Raw genomic sequence first — 12,589 nt, 5'->3', positions numbered from 1 at the left:
CTAGCACAAAGGGAACGGGTTGCAACAAAAACTTTTACTCTGGTTTCTCAGTCTGTTTCCTAGTACCGGTTTGAAGTTCCTGCAGTTTTCACTGTAAAACCGAGTTGGAGCTAATACCTCCCCATATATATGTATGGAGTGGAGTTTGCAAATTAAAAGGAATTTTGTGTTCCCAACAAGCTAGGTGAAGGACGGCTTTCAAACACAATTATCCCTCAGAACTGAGCATGTGGAGAGATGTTCGTTCATGTAGCACAAAGGGAACGGGTTGCAGGAGAAATTATTACTCTTTTTTCTCAGTCTGTTTCCTAGTGCCGGTTTGAAATTCCTGCAGTTTTCACTGTAAAACCGAGTTGGAGCAATACCTACCCATATATATATGTATGGAGTGGAGTTTGCAACTGAAAAGAAACTTTGTGTTCCCAAAAATCTAGATGAAGATCGGCTTTCACTTACACATATCTCTCAGAACTGAGCATGTGGAGAGACATTCGTTCATCTAGCACAAAGGGAACCGCTTGATGGAGAAACTTTTACTCTGGTTTCTCAGTCTGTTTCCTAGTGCCGGTTTGAAGTTCCTGCAGTTTTCACTGTAAAAAAGATTTGGAGCTCGTACCACCCAATATATATGTATGGAGTGGAGTTTAGAAGTAAAATGAAACTTTGTGTTCCCAAGAAGCTAGGTGAAGTACGGCTTTCACACACACACATCTCTCAGAACTGAGCATGTGGAGAGACTTTTGTTCATCTAGCACAAAGGGAACGGGTTGCAGGAGGAACATTTACTCTGGTTTCTCAGTCTGTTTCCTAGTGCCAGTTTGAAGTTCCTGCAGTTTTCACTGTAAAACCGATTTGGAGCTCTTACCTCGTCATATAAATATATGGAGTGGAGTTTGCAAATGAAAAGAAACTTTGTGTTCCCAACAAGCTAGTTGAAGGACGGCTTTCACATACACATATCTCTCAGAACTGAGCATGTGGAAAGACGTTCGTTCATCTAGCACAAAGGGAACGGGTTGCAGGAAGAAATTTTACTCTCGTTTCTAAGTCTGTTTCCTAGTGCCGGTTTCAAGTTCCTGCAGTTTTCACTGTAAAACCGAGTTGGAGCTAGTACCTCCCCATATATATGTATGGAGTGGAGTTTGCAAGTGAAAAGAAACTTTGTGTTCCCAACAAGCTAGTTGAAGGACTGCTTTCACACCCACTTATCTCTCAGTACTGAGCATGTGGAGAGACGTTCTTTCATCTAGCACAAGGGAACGGGTTGCAGGAGAAACTTTTACTCTGTTTTCTCAGTCTGTTTCCTAGTGCCGGTTTGAAGTTCCTGCAGTTTTCACTGTAAAACCGAGTTGGAGCTCGTACCTACCCATATATATATGTATGGAGTGGACTGTGCTACTGAAAAGAAACTTCGTGTTCCCAACAAGCTAGTTGAAGGACGGCTTTCACATACACATATCTCTCAGAACTGAGCATGTGGAGAGACGTTCGTTCATCTAGCACAAAGGGAACGGGTTGCAGGAGGAACTTTTACCCTGGTTTCTCAGTCTGATTCCTAGTGCCGGATTGAAGTTCCTGCAGTTTTCACTCTAAAACAGATTTGGAGCTATTATCTCCCCAAATATATGTATGGAGAGGAGTTTGCAAATGAAAAGGAATTTTGTGTTCCCAACAAGCTAGGTGAAGGACGGCTTTCACACACATTTATCTCTCAGTACTGAGCATGTGGAGAGACGTTCGTTCATCAAGCATAAAGGGAACGGGTTGCAGGAAAAACTTTTTCTTGGTTTCTCAGTCTGTTTCCAAGTGCCGGTTTGAAGTTCCTGCAGTTTTCACTGTAAAACAGAATTGGAGCTCGTACCTCCACATATATATGTATGGAGTGGAGTTTGCAAGTGAAAAGAAACTTTGTGTTCCCAACAAGCTAGGTGAAGTATGGCTTACACACACACTTATCTCTCAGAACTGAGCATGTGGAGAGAGTTTCGTTCATCTAGCACAAAGGGAACTAGTTGCAGGTGGTACTTTTACTCTGGTTTCTCAGTCTGTTTCCTAGTGCCGGTTTGAAGTTCCTGCAGTTTTCACTGTAAAACCGAGTTGGAGCTAGTACCTACCCATATATATGTATGGAGTTGGGTTTGCAAATGAAAAGAAACTTTGTGTTCCCAACAAGCTAGGTGAAGGACGGCTTTCAAAAACACTTATGTCTCAGAACTGAGAATCTGGAGAGACGTTCGTTCATCAAGCACAAAGGGAACGGGTTGCAACAGAAACTTTTACTCTGGTTTCTCAGTCTGTTTCCTAGTGCCGGTTTGAAGTTCCTGCAGTTTTCACTGTAAAACCGATTTGGAGCTAGTACCTCCCCATTTATATGTATGGAGTGGATTTTGCAAATTAAAAGGAATTTTGTGTTCCCAACAAGCTAGGTGAAGGACGGCTTTCAAACACAATTATCCCTCAGAACTGAGCATGTGGAGAGATGTTCGTTCATGTAGCACATAGGAACGGGTTGCAGGAGAAATTATTACTCTTGTTTCTCAGTCTGTTTCCTAGTGCCGGTTTGAAGTTACTGCAGTTTTAACTGTAAAACCGATTTGGAGCTAGTACCTACCCATATATATATGTATGGAGTGGAGTTTGCAACTGAAAAGAAACTTTGTGTTCCCAACAAGCTAGTTGAAGAACGGCTTTCACATACACATATATCTCAGAACTGAGCATGTGGAGAGACTTTCGTTCATCTAGCACAAATGGAACCGGTTGATGGAGAAACTTTTACTCTGGTTTCTCAGTCTGTTTCCTAGTGCCGGTTTGAAGTTCCTGCAGTTTTCACTGTAAAACCGATTTGGAGCTCGTACCACCCAATATATTTGTATGGAGTGGATTTAAGAATTAAAATGAAACTTTGTGTTCCCAAGAAGCTAGGTGAAGTACGGCTTTCACACACACACATCTCTCAGAACTGAGCATGTCTAGAGACGTTCGTTCATCTAGCACAAAGGGAACGGGTTGCAGGAGGAACTTTTACTCTGGTTTCTCAGTCTGTTTCCTAGTGCCAGTTTGAATTTCCTGCATTTTTCAGTGTAAAACCGATTTGGAGCTCTTACCTCCTCATATAAATGTATGGAGTGGAGTTTGCAAATGAAAAGAAACTTTGTTTTCCCAACATGCTAGTTAAAGGACGGCTTTCACACACAAATATCTCTCAGAACTGAGCATGTGGAGAGACGTTCGTTCATCTATCACAAAGGGAACGGGTTGCAGGAGGAAATTTTACTCTGGTTTCTCAGTCTGTTTCCTAGTGCCGGTCTGAAGTTCCTGCAGTTTTCACTGTAAAACCGAGTTGGAGCTAGTACGTACCTATATATATGTATGGAGTGGAGATGGCAACTGAAAAGGAACTTTGTGTTCCCAAAAAGCTAGATGAAGGACGGCTTTCACACACACATATCTCTCAGAATTGAGCATGTGGAGAGTCGTTCGTTCAACTAGCACAAAGGGAACAGGTTGCAGGTGAAACTTTTTCTCTGGGTTCTCAGACTGCTTCCTACTGCCGGTTTGAAGTTCCTGCAGTTTTCACTGTAAAACCGAGTTGGAGCAATACCTACCCATATATATATGTATGGAGTGGAGTTTGCAACTGAAAAGAAACTTTGTGTTCCCAAAAAGCTAGATGAAGATCGGCTTTCACTTACACATATCTCTCAGAACTGAGCATGTGGAGAGACATTCGTTCATCTAGCACAAATTGAACCGGTTGATGGAGAAACTTTTTCTCTGGTTTCTCAGTCTGTTTCCTAGTGCCGGTTTGAAGTTCCTGCAGTTTTCACTGTAAAACCGATTTGGAGCTCGTACCACCCAATATATATGTATGGAGTGGAGTTTAGAAGTAAAATGAAACTTTGTGTTCCCAAGAAGCTAGGTGAAGTACGGCTTTCACACACACACATCTCTCAGAACTGAGCATGTGGAGAGACGTTCGTTCATCTAGCACAAAGGGAACGGGTTGCAGGAGGAACTTTTACTCTGGTTTCTCAGTCTGTTTCCTAGTGCCAGTTTGAAGTTCCTGCAGTTTTCACTGTAAAACCGATTTGGAGCTCTTACCTCGTCATATAAATATATGGAGTGGAGTTTGCAAATAAAAAGAAACTTTGTGTTCCCAACAAGCTAGTTGAAGGACGGCTTTCACATACACATATCTCTCAGAACTGAGCATGTGGAAAGACGTTCGTTCATCTAGCACAAAGTGAACGGGTTGCAGGAAGAAATTTTACTCTGGTTTCTAAGTCTGTTTCCTAGTGCCGGTTTCAAGTTCCTGCAGTTTTCAGTGTAAAACCGTGTTGGAGCTAGTACCTCCCCATATATATGTATGGAGTGGAGTTTGCAAGTGAAAAGAAACTTTGTGTTCCCAACAAGCTAGGTGAAAGACTGCATTCACACCCACTTATCTCTCAGTACTGAGCATGTGGAGAGACGTTCGTTCATCTAGCACAAGGGAACGGGTTGCAGGAGAAACTTTTACTCTGTTTTCTCAGTCTGTTTCCTAGTGCCGGTTTGAAGTTCCTGCAGTTTTCACTGTAAAACCGAGTTGGAGCTCGTACCTACCCATATATATATGTATGGAGTGGAGTTTGCTACTGAAAAGAAACTTCGTGTTCCCAACAAGCTAGTTGAAGGACGGCTTTCACATACACATATCTCTCAGAACTGAGCATGTGGAGAGATGTTCGTTCATCTAGCACAAAGGGAACAGGTTGCAGGAGGAACTTTTACCCTGGTTTCTCAGTCTGATTCCTAGTGCCGGATTGAAGTTCCTGCAGTTTTCACTCTAAAACAGATTTGGAGCTATTACCTCCCCAAATATATGTATGGAGAGGAGTTTGCAAATGAAAAGGAACTTTGTGTTCCCAACAAGCTAGGTGAAGGACGGCTTTCACACACATTTATCTCTCAGTACTGAGCATGTGGAGAGACGTTCGTTCATCAAGCATAAAGGGAACGGGTTGCAGGAAAAACTTTTTCTTTGGTTTCTCAGTCTGTTTCCAAGTGCCGGTTTGAAGTTCCTGCAGTTTTCACTGTAAAAAAGAATTGGAGCTCGTACCTCCACATATATATGTATGGAGTGGATTTTGCAAGTGAAAAGAAACTTTGTGTTCCCAACAAGCTAGGTGAAGTACGGCATACACACACACTTATCTCTCAGAACTGAGCATGTGGAGAGAGTTTCGTTCATCTAGCACAAAGGGAACGAGTTGCAGGTGGTACTTTTACTCTGGTTTCTCAGTCTGTTTCCTAGTGCCGGTTTGAAGTTCCTGCAGTTTTCACTGTAAAACCGAGTTGGAGCTTGTACCTACCCATATATATGTATGGAGATGGGTTTGCAAATGAAAAGAAACTTTGTGTTCCCAACAAGCTAGGTGAAGGACGGCTTCCAAAAACACTTATCTCTCAGAACTGAGAATCTGGAGAGACGTTCGTTCATCTAGCACAAAGGGAACGGGTTGCAACAGAAACTTTTACTCTGGTTTCTCAGTCTGTTTCCTAGTGCCGGTTTGAAGTTCCTGCAGTTTTCACTGTAAAACCGAGTTGGAGCTAGTACCTCCCCATTTATATGTATGGAGTGGATTTTGCAAATTAAAAGGAATTTTGTGTTCCCAACAAGCTAGGTGAAGGACGGCTTTCAAACACAATTATCCCTCAGAACTGAGCATGTGGAGAGATGTTCGTTCATGTAGCACAAAGGAACGGGTTGCAGGAGAAATTATTACTCTTGTTTCTCAGTCTGTTTCCTAGTGCCGGTTTGAATTTACTGCAGTTTTAACTGTAAAACCGATTTGGAGCTAGTACCTCCCCATATATATATGTATGGAGTGGAGTTTGCAACTGAAAAGAAACTTTGTGTTCCCAACAAGCTAGTTGAAGAACGGCTTTCACATACACATATATCTCAGAACTGAGCATGTGGAGAGACTTTCGTTCACCTAGCACAATGGGAACCGGTTGATGGAGAAAATTTTACTCTGGTTTCTCAGTCTGTTTCCTAGTGCCGGTTTGAAGTTCCTGCATTTTTCAGTGTAAAACCGATTTGGAGCTCTTACCTCCTCATATAAATGTATGGAGTGGAGTTTGCAAATGAAAAGAAACTTTGTTTTCCCAACATGCTAGTTAAAGGACGGCTTTCACACACAATTATCTCTCAGAACTGAGCATGTGGAGAGACGTTCGTTCATCTATCACAAAGGGAACGGGTTGCAGGAGGAAATTTTACTCTGGTTTCTCAGTCTGTTTCCTAGTGCCGGTCTGAAGTTCCTGCAGTTTTCACTGTAAAACCGAGTTGGAGCTACTACGTACCTATATATATGTATGGAGTGGAGATGGCAACTGAAAAGGAACTTTGTGTTCCCAAAAAGCTAGATGAAGGACGGCTTTCACACACACATATCTCTCAGAACTGAGCATGTGGAGAGTCGTTCGTTCAACTAGCACAACGGGAACGGGTTGCAGGAATAACTTTTACTCTGGTTTCTCAGTCTGTTTCCTAGTGCCGGTTTGAAATTCCTGCAGTTTTCACTGTAAAACAGATTTGGAGCTCGTACCATCATATATATATGTATGGAGTGGAGTTTGCAACTGAAAAGAAACTTTGTGTTCCCAACAAGCTAGTTGAAGAACGGCTTTCACATACACATATCCCTCAGAACTGAGCATGTGGAGAGACATTCGTTCATCTAGCATAAAGGGAACGTGTTGAAGGAGAAACTTTTACTCTGGTTTCTCAGTCTGTTTCCTAGTGCCGGTTTGAAGTTCCTGCAGTTTTCACTGTAATATCGTGTTGGAGTTAGTACCTACCCATATATATGTATGGAGTGGAGGTTGCAAATGAAAAGAAACTTTGTGTTCCCAACAAGCTAGGTGAAGCACGGCTTTCACTCACACTTATCTCTCAGAACTGAGCATGTGGAGAGAGGTTCGTTCATATAACATGAAGGGAACCGTTTGCAGGAGGAACTTTTACTCTGGTTTCTCAGTCTGTTTCCTACTGCCCGTTTGAAGTTCCTGCAGGTTTCACTGTAAAACCGAGTTGGAGCTAGTACCTCCCCATATATATGTATGGAGTGGAGTTTGCAAGTGAAAAGAAACTTTGTGTTCCCAACAAGCTAGTTGAAGAACGGCTTTCAGACACATTTATCTCTCAGAACTGAGCATGTGGAGAGACGTCCGTTCATCTAGCACAAAGGGAACAGGTTGCAGGTGAAACTTTTTCTCTGGGTTCTCAGACTGCTTCCTACTGCCGGTTTGAAGTTCCTGCAGTTTTCAATGTAAAACCGAGTTGGAGCTTGTACCTCCCCATATATATGTATGGAGTGGAGTTTGCAACTGAAAAGAAACTTTGTGTTCCCAAAAAGCTAGGTGAAGCACGGCTATCACACACACTTATCTCTCAGAACTGAGCATGTGGAGAGACGTTCGTTCATCTAGCACAAAGGGAACGGGTTGCAGGAGAAACTTTTACTCTGGTTTCTCAGTCTGTTTCCTACTGCCCGTTTGAAGTTCCTGCAGGTTTCACTGTAAAACAGAGTTGCAGCTAGTACCTCCCCATATATATGTATGGAGTGGAGATTGCAACTGAAAAGAAACTTTGTGTTCACAAAAAGCTAGGTGAAACACGGCTTTCATATACAAATATCTCTCAGAACTGAGCATGTGGAGAGACGTTCGTTCATCTAGCACAAAGGGAACGGGTTGCAGGAGGAACTATTACTCTGGTTTTTAAGTCTGTTTCCTAGTGCCGGTTTCAAGTTCCTGCAGTTTTCACTGTAAAACCGAGTTGGAGCTAGTACCTCCCCATATATATGTATGGAGTGGAGTTTGCAAGTGAAAAGAAACTTTGTGTTCCCAACAAGCTAGGTGAAGGACAGCTTTCAGACACATTTATCTCTCAGAACTGAGCATGTGGAGAGACGTCCGTTCATCTAGCACAAAGGGAACAGGTTGCAGGTGAAACTTTTTCTCTGGGTTCTCAGACTGCTTCCTACTGCCGGTTTGAAGTTCCTGCAGTTTTCACTCTAAAACCGAGTTGGAGCTTGTACCTCCCCATATATATGTATGGAGTGGAGTTTGCAACTGAAAAGAAACTTTGTGTTCCCAAAAAGCTAGGTGAAGCACGGCTTTCACACACACTTATCTCTCAGAACTGAGCATGTGGAGAGACGTTCGTTCATCTAGCACAAAGGGAACGGGTTGCAGGAGGAACTATTACTCTGGTTTTTAAGTCTGTTTCCTAGTGCCGGTTTCAAGTTCCTGCAGTTTTCACTGTAAATCCGAGTTGGAGCTAGTACCTCCCCATATATATGTATGGAGTGGAGTTTGCAAGTGAAAAGAAACTTTGTGTTCCCAACAAGCTAGGTGAAGGACAGCTTTCAGACACATTTATCTCTCAGAACTGAGCATGTGGAGAGACGTCCGTTCATCTAGCACAAAGGGAACAGGTTGCAGGTGAAACTTTTTCTCTGGGTTCTCAGACTGCTTCCTACTGCCGGTTTGAAGTTCCTGCAGTTTTCACTCTAAAACCGAGTTGGAGCTTGTACCTCCCCATATATATGTATGGAGTGGAGTTTGCAACTGAAAAGAAACTTTGTGTTCCCAAAAAGCTAGGTGAAGCACGGCTTTCACACACACTTATCTCTCAGAACTGAGCATGTGGAGAGACGTTCGTTCATCTAGCACAAAGGGAACGGGTTGCAGGAGAAACTTTTACTCTGGTTTCTCAGTCTGTTTCCTACTGCCCGTTTGAAGTTCCTGCAGGTTTCACTGTAAAACAGAGTTGGAGCTAGTACCTCCCCATATATATTTATGGAGTGGAGATTGCAACTGAAAAGAATCTTTGTGTTCACAAAAAGCTAGGTGAAACACGGCTTTCATATACAAATATCTCTCAGAACTGAGCATGTGGAGAGACGTTCGTTCATCTAGCACAAAGGGAACGGGTTGCAGGAGGAACTATTACTCTGGTTTTTAAGTCTGTTTCCTAGTGCCGGTTTCAAGTTCCTGCAGTTTTCACTGTAAAACCGAGTTGGAGCTAGTACCTCCCCATATATATGTATGGAGTGGAGTTTGCAAGTGAAAAGAAACTTTGTGTTCCCAACAAGCTAGGAGAAGGACAGCTTTCAGACACATTTATCTCTCAGAACTGAGCATGTGGAGAGACGTCCGTTCATCTAGCACAAAGGGAACTGGTTGCAGGTGAAAATTTTTCTCTGGGTTCTCAGACTGCTTCCTACTGCCGGTTTGAAGTTCCTGCAGTTTTCACTCTAAAACCGAGTTGGAGCTTGTACCTCCCCATATATATGTATGGAGTGGAGTTTGCAACTGAAAAGAAACTTTGTGTTCCCAAAAAGCTAGGTGAAGCACGGCTTTCACACACACTTATCTCTCAGAACTGAGCATGTGGAGAGACGTTCGTTCATCTAGCACAAAGGGAACGGGTTGCAGGAGGAACTATTACTCTGGTTTTTAAGTCTGTTTCCTAGTGCTGGTTTCAAGTTCCTGCAGTTTTCACTGTAAATTCGAGTTGGAGCTAGTACCTCCCCATATATATGTATGGAGTGGAGTTTGCAAGTGAAAAGAAACTTTGTGTTCCCAACAAGCTAGGTGAAGGACAGCTTTCAGACACATTTATCTCTCAGAACTGAGCATGTGGAGAGACGTCCGTTCATCTAGCACAAAGGGAAGAGGTTGCAGGTGAAACTTTTTCTCTGGGTTCTCAGACTGCTTCCTACTGCCGGTTTGAAGTTCCTGCAGTTTTCACTCTAAAACCGAGTTGGAGCTTGTACCTCCCCATATATATGTATGGAGTGGAGTTTGCAACTGAAAAGAAACTTTGTGTTCCCAAAAAGCTAGGTGAAGCACGGCTTTCACACACACTTATCTCTCAGAACTGAGCATGTGGAGAGACGTTCGTTCATCTAGCACAAAGAAACGGGTTACAGGAGAAACTTTTACTCTGGTTTCTCAGTCTGTTTCCTACTGCCGGTTTGAAGTTCCTGCAGGTTTCACTGTAAAACCGAGTTGGAGCTAGTACCTCCCCATATATATGTATGGAGTGGAGATTGCAACTGAAAAGAAACTTTGTGTTCACAAAAAGCTAGGTGAAACACGGCTTTCATATTCAAATATCTCTCAGAACTGAGCATGTGGAGAGACGTTCGTTCATCTAGCACAAAGGGAACGGGTTGCAGGAGGAATTATTACTCTGGTTTTTAAGTCTGTTTCCTAGCGCCGGTTTCAAGTTCCTGCAGTTTTCACTGTAAAACCGAGTTGGAGCTAGTACCTTCCCATATATATGTATGGAGTGGAGTTTGGAAATGAAAAGGAACTTTGTGTTCCCAACAAGCTAGTTGAAGGACGGCTTTCACACACACTTATCTCTCAGAACTGAGCATGTGGACAGACGTTCGTTCATCTAGCACAAATGGAACGGGTTGCAGGAGAAAATTTTTCTCTGGTTTCTCTGTTTCCAAATGCCGTTTTGAAGTTCCTGCAGTTTTCACTGTAAACCCGAGTTGGAGCTAGTACCTCCCAATATATATGTATGGAGTGGAGTTTGCAACTGAAAAGAAACTTTGTGTTCCCAACAAGCTAGGTGAAGGACGGCTTTCACACACACTTATCTGTAAGAACTGAGCATGTGGAGAGACGATCGTTCATCTAGCGCAAAAGGAACGGGTTGCAGGAGAAACTTTTACTCTGGTTTCTCAGTCTTTTTCCTAGTGACGGTTTGAATTTCCTGCAGTTTTCACTGTAAAACCGAGTTGGAGCTAGTACCTTCCCATATATATGTATGGAATGGAGTTTGCAAAAGAAAAGGAACTGTGTGTTCCCAACAAGCTAGTTTTAGGACGGCTTTCACACACACTTATATCTCAGAACTGAGCATGAGGAGAGACGTTCGTTCATCTAGAACAAATGGAACGGATTGCAGAAGAAACTTTTTCTCTGGTTTCTCAGTCTGTTTCCTAGTGACGGTTTGAATTTCCTGCAGTTTTCACTGTAAAACCGAGTTGGAGCTAGTACCTTCCCATATATATATATGGAGTGGAGTTTGCAACTGAAAAGATACTTTGTGTTCCCAACAAGCTAGTTGAAGGACGGCTTTCACACACACTTATCTCTCAGAACTGAGCATGTGGAGAGACGATCGTTCATCTAGCACAAAGGGAACGGAATGCAGGAGCAACTTTTTCTCTGGTTTCTCAGTCTGTTTCCTAGTGCCGGTTTGAAGTTCCTGCAGTTTTCACTGTAAAACCGCGTTGGAGCTAGTACCTCCCCATATATATGTATGGAGTGGAGTTTGCAAATGAAAAGGAACTCTGTGTTCCCAACAAGCTAGGTGAAGGGCGGCTTTCACACAAACTTATCTCAGAACTGAGCATGTGGAGAGACGTTCGTTCATCTAGCACAAGGGAACGGTTTGTAGGAGGAACTTTTTCTCTGGTTTCTAAGTCTGTTTACAAGTGCCGGGATGAAGTTCCTGCAGTTTTCACTGTAAAACCGAGTTGGAGCTAGTACCGCCCCATATATATGTATGGAGTGGAGATTGCAACTGAAAAGAAACTTTGTGTTCACAAAAAGCTAGGTGAAACACGGCTTTAATATACAAATATCTCTCAGAACTGAGCATGTGGAGAGACGTTCGTTCATCTAGCAAAAAGGGAACGAGTTGCAGGAGGAACTATTACTCTGGTTTCTAAGTCTGTTTCCTAGTGCCGGTTTCAAGTTCCTGCAGTTTTCACTGTAAAACCGAGTTGGAGCTAGTACCTTCCCATATATATGTATGGAGTGGAGTTTGGAAATGAAAAGGAACTTTGTGTTCCCAACAAGCTAGGTTTAGGACGGCTTTCACACACACTTATTTCTCAGAACTGAGCATGAGGAGAGACGTTCGTTCATCTAGAACAAAGGGAACGGATTGCAGAAGAAACTTTTTCTCTGGTTTCTCAGTCTGTTTCCAAGTGCCGGTTTGAAGTTCCTGCAGTTTTCACTGTAAACCCGTTTTGGAGCTAGTACCTCCCAATATATAAGTATGGAGTGGAGTTTGCAACTGAAAAGAAACTTTGTGTTCCCAACAAGCTAGGTGAAGGACGGCTTTCACACACACTTATCTGTAAGAACTGAGCATGTGGAGAGACGATGGTTCATCTAGCGCAAAAGGAACGGGTTGCAGGAGAAACTTTTACTCTGGTTTCTCAGTCTGTTTCCTAGTGACGGTTTGAATTTCCTGCAGTTTTCACTGTAAAACCGAGTTGGAGCTAGTACCTTCCCATATATATATATGGAGTGGAGTTTGCTACTGAAAAGATACTTTGTGTTCCCAACAAGCTAGTTGAAGGACGGCTTTCACACACACTTATCTCTCAGAACTGAGCATGTGGAGAGACGTTCGTTCATCTAGCACAAAGGGAACGGGTTGCAGGTGGAAATTTTACTCTGGTTTCTCAGTCTGTTACCTAATGCCCGTTTGAAGTTCCTACAGGTTTCACGTTAAAACCGAGTTGGAGCTAGTACCACCCCATATATATGTATGGAGTGG

This window comes from Camelus bactrianus, chromosome 24, assembly GCF_048773025.1.
Source record: "Camelus bactrianus isolate YW-2024 breed Bactrian camel chromosome 24, ASM4877302v1, whole genome shotgun sequence".
NCBI classification, from domain to species: domain Eukaryota; kingdom Metazoa; phylum Chordata; class Mammalia; order Artiodactyla; family Camelidae; genus Camelus; species Camelus bactrianus.
Note: the sequence above shows the minus strand (reverse complement) of the source record.